Genomic DNA, 9,312 nt, shown 5'->3' with positions numbered 1-9,312 from the left:
CTGATATGGATGTGTCAGTCTAAAGGCTCAAAATCTCACTGACTTCTGTCTACCAAATTTAGTCACTACCATCCTCAAAGAAAATAACTAGACTAATTAATTCTCAGTTGGAAGATTACTTATTCAATCGTGTTACAAATCTTTCAAGAACCTAATTTAATCTTGCTCATGACATACACAACCAAAAATCATTAAAACCCATAAAAACAAAGATTTTTTTTTTTTTTCAAAACAGAATTGAAACACAGCCTAAATTCCCTCCCCCACACATAGAACTTACTTTGTCCCCAATGTACGGTGAAATGTAAAGAGAAGGAAAAAATAAAAAAATAAAAAAAATATAAATGCAAAAAAAAAGGAACGAATTCCCCTTGGGTTGCCTCCCAAGCAGTGCCTTTGTTTATTGTCATTGGCTCGACTCAATGCTTCCTTCTTCAACTAGTATAAATTGGATCCTTAAGGTCCAATGTTGCCGCACTCTCCACTTGGAACCCTTCATATAAAGGTTTAAGTCTATGACCATTCACCTTGAGCACTTTGGAAGTTTCTAAACTTTGAATTTCAATTTCACCATGAGGAAAAATATTAGTAACAACAAATGGTCCAATCCAACGAAAACACAAATTACCCGAAAACAAATGAAGCCGTGAATGGTATTGAAGGACTTTTTGACCACCTTTAAACTCCTTCCCAGAGATCATCTTCTCATGAAAAGCCTTCGTCTTTTCCTAGTAAATCCTCGCACTCTCATAGGCATCATTGTGAATTTTCTCTAACTCTTGTACTTGCAACTTCTTGTGTTCTCCACTTTCATCCATCTTAATGGTTAAACTTTTGATAGCCCAATAAGCCTTGTGTTCTAACTCAACTAGAAGGTGGCATGGTTTTCCAAACACCAACCGATAAGGTGACATACCATTGGCGTCTTATACACAATTCTATATGCCCATAAGACATCATCCAAGTTAAAACTCCAATCTTTTCTGCTTGGATTGACCGCCTTTTCAATGATGGACTTGATCTCTTGATTTGACACTTCCGCTTGTCCACTAGTTTGAGGAGGATAGGCAATTGACATCTTGTGGGTTACATGGTACTTTCTCAGCAAAGCCACCACAATTCGATTACAAAAGTGAGTGTTTTGATCACTTATTAGAGCTCTTGGAATTCCAAACCTGGAGAATATGTTAGACACTATAAAATCTATAACAACTTTAGAATCATCAGTCCTGATAGCCTTAGTTTCCACCCATTTCGAAACATAATCAACAACAAGCAAAATGTACACATAACCAAAAGATACAGGGAATGGTCCCATGAAATTGATGCCTCCAACATAATAAATTTCACAAATTATTATGGGGGGTTGTGGCATTTCATTCCTTGGGGACATATTACCTGTCTTTTAACAATGTTCGCATGACTTACAAAAAGAATATGAATCTCCAAATAAAGACGGCCAATGGAAACCACATTCTAGCTCTTTTGTCGCCGTCCTCTTTTCTCAAAAGTGACCTCCACAAGCATAAGAATGACAAAAAGTGAGAATAGAAATAATTTCATTTTCAGGAATGCACCTTCTTATCACTTGATCACACAATGCTTCCATATGTATGGGTTTTCCCCACACATAGTATTTGGCATCGCTCTTGACCATATCTCTTTGAGTCCTTGAAAAACCAAGAGGTAACATATTAGTAACCAAATAATTTACAATATTCGCATACCAAGGTAATGTCACACTCGTGGAGAGAAATTGCTTATCAGGGAACATTTTTCCCCACACATAGTATTTGGCATCGCTCTTGACCATATCTCTTTGAGTCCTTGAAAAACCAAGAGGTAACATATTAGTAACCAAATAATTTACAATATTCGCATACCAAGGTAATGTCACACTCGTGGAGAGAAATTGCTTATTAGGGAACATTTCCTGCAAATGAAGTTTATCATGCACATGAACTAAATGACTCAAATGATTTGCGACATGATTTTTTGTCCCTCTTTTGTCTTTGATCTCCAAATAAAATTCACTCAAGAGAAGTATCCATCTTATTAGTATTGGTATTGTCTCTTTCTTCATCATCAAATAATGGAGAGCTGCATGATCAGAGTAAACAATGACATTAGTACCAATAAAATAAGATTGAAACTTTTCTAAAGCAAAAAAAAAAGCTAAAAGGTCTTTTTTAGTGGTAGAATAATTTCTCAAGGCATTATTCAAAGTTATGGAAATGGCATGGGATGCTTTTCCAATTCTTTGACCAGAAACGGCACCTACTGCATAATCACTTGTGTCACACAATATCTCAAAAGGAATGTTCCAGTCAGGGGGTTGGATAAATGGGGCAAAAGTTAACAGTTCCGTCAACTTGTCAAACACCTTTTTTCATGCCTCATCGAACTCAAAGGCCACGTCCTTTTATAACAACTTGCAAAGGGTTAATGCTATTTTGGAGAAGTCCTTGATGAATCTGCGGTAGAAAGTTGCATGTCCAAGAAAAGAATGAACTTCCCTCACACTAGAGGGATAAGGTAAAGATTTTATAAGATCAATTTTAGCTTTGTCTACCTCAATTCCCCTATATGAAACAACATCACCAAAAACTATGCCTTGTCCAACCATAAAATGACATTTTTTCAGAATTTAAAACAAGGTTAGGTTCTATGCAGCTTTGAAGAACAAGTGTAAGGTTATGCAAACAAGTATCAAAGGAGTCTCCATAAAATATGAAGTCATACATAGAGACTTCTATGATATGCTCAATATAATTTGAAAATATGCTAACCATACACCTTTGGAAAGTGGCAGGAACATTGGAAAGGACAAAGGGCATGCGACGATATGCAAAAGTCCTGAATAGGCATGTAATCATTTTTTCTTGATTCTTCGGAGCAATTGCAATATAAAAATAACCTGAACAACCATTAAGAGTAAAAATTACCAGCTAACCTTTCAACCATTTGATCAATAAAAGGCAAAGGGAACTGGTCCTTGCGGGTTACAACATTTAACTTTCTATATGTTGGAAGATGGGCTCAAGCCCACACGTCAAAGGAGTGGCAAAGTAGTTATTTATGGTATGTTCCATAAGGATGACATGAAGATGTAAATACATTGTCTTAGTATGTCTTTTAATCTTTTGAGTTGTAACCCTAAGGGCTTTGTAACACTATAAATAAGAGCATTGGCTAAGAGGTAAGGTATTCAAGTCTTTTCCGCTCTTTGGAAAAACGTCCAGCCACCGTATCTTCTCCCTTGACGCATTCTCTCCTTCCCTCAGTCCAAACTCTCCTCACTAATGTCCTTCTCCGTTCTCCCTCTTCTCTCTCCTCTCTCCTTCTTCTTCCAAGTTAACCTAGAGTCATTTTCATGGGGTCCTAAATTCTACATCGTATCAAAGCTGGAAGGTTAGGATTCCTATTCAAGTAGTAATGTCATCCATTCAAGAAGTTGGGTATAGAAGGAGTTCTGCCATGAAGAGATAGGTAAGATCTATTTTTTTTTATATTCTCTCTTTACGGTTTCAATTTTTTTTCCTCTTCTTGAATTCTTGATTCATGTCAAGTCAAGGTAATCTCCATAAACATTGTGAAGATCTATCATGTATGACTAAAAGGATATTGTAGTCTTGATCATCTTGTAGCAAAATTACATGATTGATCAACGATTGCTTTTTTCAGTTTGTTATTTGGATTCAGTTACCTTTATGTAACAGGAATCACACATTGTTGATATGGGATTCCAGCATATGTTGCTGTTAATTCTATAATCTAATGTTACTCATTGGAGTGTGTTATGTTGTTGGATGCCGTTATATGTTTGATGAAATTCCAGCACTCACTTATCCCTATTATTTTTTGCGTTTGAACTTCAGCAATTGAATCTTTGTTTGTGTTGAAGTATTCCCATGAGTTGGAATTTGTTTTTCCAAAAAATTGCTCTTGGTTTGCTTAGAAAGGCCTTGTCTAAAGTTTCTATCGGTTTTGTGGTTGAGTTTGGATTAAGGATAAGAGTTGCATCTATTCTCTTCTCTATATTTTTTTGATAAATATAAGAGAAGTTGAGTTGTGGCTGGTTCATGTTATCACTTTATAAAAGCACCAATTTTTCCATGATTTGGTGCTTAGTCTCGTAAAAATATTCTCTACTTAGTTTTGGTGGCTAAATTGGTCTACGAGTGCTTCAAATTACTTTGTGTAATTGTTATTTGAGCCCCTTTTATAATTGACCTTACTAGTTGATTTGGGTCAACATGGAGAGTGGACATATGAGTAATAAGAGTGACATACTCCGAATTACTACAATTCCACTAAGAGGTCTTTCCAATTACCTCAGCTGGTCACAATCAGTATAGAAGGTTCTCATTACTCGTGACCTTCTCAGTCATGTTATCAAAATCCCTCCGACTAATGAAGAAGATGAAGTCTACCATAAATGGGTCAAAAATGACAACATGGTTATCAGTTGGCTTATTAATAGCATGAAAGAGCATGATGCTAACAATGTGGTCCACTTGGAAACTTCTAAGGATATTTGGGACACATGTGCTAAGCTCTATTCTAGTACCACCTCCTTGCAAAGAGTATATGATGTTTTCCAAAGTATGTTGGTTACCAAACAAGGAGATAGTATTCATGAGTTTCTAGCCCGATTTCGTGGCCTTCCCCAAGAACGGAAAATTTCTCAACCATACTCTACCGACATTGTTGTCCAAGAAAAACAGTTTGAGGCCTTGGCAGCGGCTATTTGCCTTACCAATATTAAGCCGTATCTAGAGGTGGCTAAAACTCAGCTTCTTAGTTCCTCTGTCCTTCCCTCTTTTGATGATATCAGTGCTACATTGTTATGGATTCCTAATCCATCTCCTTCTTCTCTGATTGATGCTCCATCAGCTATGTTCTCTGGTAATCGGGGTACATCATCCCCATTTTGAGGATGTGGAAAAATTACAAGAGGAAGCCAGAATAGAGGTGGTCGAATGGGTCCGACCCATTCCCTCACTGAGCCTCAATTGTGCACTTACTGTGGTGGTCAGAACCACCTTGTGGATTCATGCTGGAAAATCCATGGTAAGCCTGATTGGACTACAACCAATCTAGCCTCAGTTAATGTTGAGAAAAAGGAGGATAGGACTGATTCTTATTCCGGGAATATGACTATCTCTGCAGAAGACTATGCTGTAATTCAGAAGCTAAAATCCTTATTGGATTTGTCCTCTACTCCACTAGGCCCTACTGCTACCACTACCATTGCCTCAGGTATGCTTTCTTCCACTTCAACCCCTTCCTCTTGGATCATTGACTCTGGGGCTTCCAAACACTTGTCAAGTAACAAACACATGCTTCATTCATTGTCTCCATGTCTTCCTCATAAATTGGTCACTATTGCTAATGTTTCCCAAACCAAGGTGCTTGGCAAGGGTTCCTCCTCTCTTACCATGTCTATTCCTCTCCAAGATGTGTTATTTATTCCTCAATTTCCGTTAAATTTTCTCTCCATTAGTCAATTAACCAAACAATTGAATTGTTCTATCCCCTTCTCACCATCTTCGTGTATATTTCAGGATCTAACTATGAAATAGGTGATTGGTGGTGGCCATGAAAAATGGGGTTTATACTATTTTACTCTTCCACCAGTAGTTGTTATTTCATCCCCTACATTCGAGGCTCAACTGTGGCACAATCGGCTTGGTCATCCATCTACCTCATCACTTCGTTCTTTAGTCCATCTCTTAAATCTTTGTCTAATTTTAATTGTGAGGCATGTAGATTAAGTAAGCTTGTTAGGAGTACACATTCTCCTGGTCTTACAACTACTAGTACTGCTCCATTGGCATTAATACATTCTGATGTATGGGACCCTTTAAAGGTCTCTAACATTTCTCAGGTTCAATATTTTGTTACTTTTGTGGACGATTTTACCCGAGTGATTTGGTTGTTTTTGTTTAAAGAATGATAAAAAATTCTTTCTATTTTTTAAAACTTTCATGAAATGGTTCTAACACAATTTGGAAAAAAGATTCAAATCCTTAGATCTGATAATGCTAAAGAATATATGTCTAATGAGTTTAAATTGTTTTGTGAGGGTAATGGGCTTCTTCATCAAACATCATGTGCCTACACCCCTCAACAAAATGGTGTTGCTAAAAGAAAGAATCATCACCTCCTTGAATTTGCTCGAGGCCTCCTCTATTCCATGAACGTACCCTACTTTTATTGGCCTCATGCTATTCTTACAACATGCTTTCTCATCAATAGGTTACCTTCATCAGTACTTAGAAATCAAACTCCGTATTAGATTTTTTTTCATGGTGAAAATCCATTTTCTCTTCCTCTTAAAGTATTTGGTTGCACATATTTTGTTCATGATACTTCACCACATAAAAGTAAATTTGATCCTTGGTCTGTAAGGTGTATTTTTTGGGGTATTCTCGAACTCAGAAATGATATATATGTTATTATCCTACACTTTGGAGGTTGATGGTATCTCAGGATGTAACTTTCGTTAAAGACACTTCCTTCTACTCCTCAAATGAGGCTCCTCCACGGTTTACATTTCCTTCTACCACTCCATGCCCGCTTGTGCCATTTCATGAAGATATTACTCAATCCCCTGAAGCACCAGCAGTTCCCTCACCAGTGGAGTTGTTCGATCAACCTGAGGTAAGTCTTTGTCCTCCTCCTATGTTTGGGCCTGAATTTGATACTCGGCCTATTGCATTACGAAAGGAAACCCATTCTTGCACTACGTCTCATCCAATTGCTTATTTTATGTCTTCTCATCGCTTATATTCTCATTGAGTTCAGTTTCTTACTTCTCTTTCGTCTGTTTCCATACCACAATCCTATCAAGAGGTTCTGAAGCATTAGGGATGGAAGGCAGTTATGGATGAAGAAATGCCTGCATTATATGAAAATCAAACATGGACATTGGCATCGCTCCCAAAATGGAAAAGATCGCTTGGTTGTAGATGGGTTTTTTCGATGAAACCCAACCCAGATGGGTCGGTTGCTCACCTTAAAGCATGCCTGGTTGCAAAAGGTTATACTTAGTGCTATGGGATAGATTATGAAGAGAATTTTTCTCCAGTTGCAAAACTGAACTCGATACGTATCATCCTCTCTATTGTTGCTAACTCATCTTGGCCAATATACCAGCTCAATGTAAAAAATGCATTTTTAAATGGTGATATACGCAAAGAAATTTATATGGTCCAACCACCAGGATACGTGGTTGAGGGGAGTCCGTATGCCGATTAAAGAAATCATTATATGGGCTTAAACAGTCCCCTTGGGCTTGGTTTGATAAATTTAGTCAACCGCTTCTATGATTTGGCTTTCATAGGTGCTCGATTCATCGCTTAGTATATGTTAAAGATACTAGCAAAGGGAAGATATTATTGACCGTGTATATTGACTGGAAATGATGCTCATAGTATGCAAGAAGTGACGAATATGATATGTAAAGAGTTCAAGACTAAAGATTTGGGTAAGCTCAAATATTTTATGGTTATAGAAGTCCTTCAGTCAAATCATGGAATAGTATTGTCTCAGAGAAAATACGTCTTGGCTATTCTTGAAGAAACATGAATGAAGGGTTGTAGACCAGTTGATACACCTATGGATGCGAATGAAAAATTATGTGCCACAACTGGAGAAGATGTTGACACTGGAAAATATCAAAGACTTGTGGAAAAATTGATCTATCTCATGGTAACCAGGCCAGATATATCTTATGTTGTGAGTGTGGTAAGCCAATTAATGCACAAACTACAAATTACTCACTGACAAGCGTTGGAGAGAATACTACGATACTTAAAAGGTGTTCCAGGAAGAGGAATGCTATATAAACAACATGGTCACTTCAATATAGAAGGTTTCTCAGATGCAAATTGGGCTGGATCACCCGATGATAGAAAATATACATCTGGATATTGTTCCCTTGTTGGGGGGAACTTGGTCACATGGAAAAACAAAAAGCAAAATGTGGTTGCAAGATCTAGTTCCGAAGCAGAATACCAAGCTATGGCCTACACTGTAAGTGAACTTTTATGGATAAAGACTCTTCTTAACGAATTGGGATTTTATAAAGGAGGCTCTATGGGCCTACATTGTGATAAGCAAGCAGCTATTAACATTACGTCAAATCCAGTCTTTCAAGAAAGAACTAAACATATTGAAGTGGATTGTCATTTTTTACGGGAAAAGTTTCAAGTAGGGATAATTTCTCTTAAGTATGTTTCCTCACCAAACTGGTAACATCCAAAATTCTATCTTATATAGGTGGCAAGCCGGGTATTTATGATGTATTTTTTCCTCCAGCTTGAGGGGGAGTGTTGGAAGATGGGCTCAAGGCTAGAAGCCCACACGTCAAAGGAGTGGCAAAGTGGTTATTTATGGTATGTTCCATAAGGATGGCATGAAGATGTAAATACATTGTCTTAGTATGTCTTTTAATCTATTGAGTTGTAACCCTAAGGGCTTTGTAACACTATAAATAAGAGCATTGGCTAAGAGGTAAGGTATTCAAGCCTTTTCCAGCCACCCTTTGGAAAAACTTCTAGCCACCCTCTCTTCTCCCTTGATGCATTCTCTCTCCTTCCCTTAATCCAAACTCTCCTCTCTAACATCCATCTCCTTTCTCCCTTGTTGAACTTAGGATCCCTTTTCCATAATTCTGATCGAGAGAAAGAAGAAAGAAAAAGAGAAAAGGGAAGAAAAGCTCTCAGGTAGAGAGAAGAAAAAAATAAAAGAGGAAGAAGTGGTTGCTCCTAGCAAAGTGAGAGAGAGAGAGAGAAACCAACTCGGGATTGAATGTGTGACTTGATATATTTTGATTTACAAGACCTCTATTTATAGTATAGGAGGAGGTAGAGTCCTTATACAATTAATCATCCAATCCTAATTACAATCCAACTCTAACTCTTTAAGATAAGTCTAGTTAAACCAAACTACTAGAAGCCTAATATAAGTTGAACTAGGATTCTTAATTTCTTCACGTGCATAAGGGAGAAGGCCAGCTTGTAGCCTTATCCTTGTGGACCCCTCATGATCTTCCAGCTCATCATGATAAGGTTGTCAGCTCATGAGATACTCGTGGGTCCCACTTCATATTCAAGTCTTCTAATTGAATTCAGCTTGTGCTTCTTGATTCCTTGACTCGTGCTTGCTTGGGTGAGGACTCTTCTTGGTTTCCCACATCCTCATGATAGGTCTCACCAGCTCGAGCACCATGGTGGTCCCACATTGTAACAACCCTCTTCCCTCTCTTCTCTCCTTCTTCTTCCAAGTTAACCTAGAGTCATTCTC

Source organism: Aristolochia californica, unplaced genomic scaffold (assembly GCF_029961685.1).
Source record: "Aristolochia californica isolate CCGP_79_NKW_82.1479 unplaced genomic scaffold, dmAriCali1.0.hap1 SCAF_11, whole genome shotgun sequence".
NCBI classification, from domain to species: domain Eukaryota; kingdom Viridiplantae; phylum Streptophyta; class Magnoliopsida; order Piperales; family Aristolochiaceae; genus Aristolochia; species Aristolochia californica.
Note: the sequence above shows the minus strand (reverse complement) of the source record.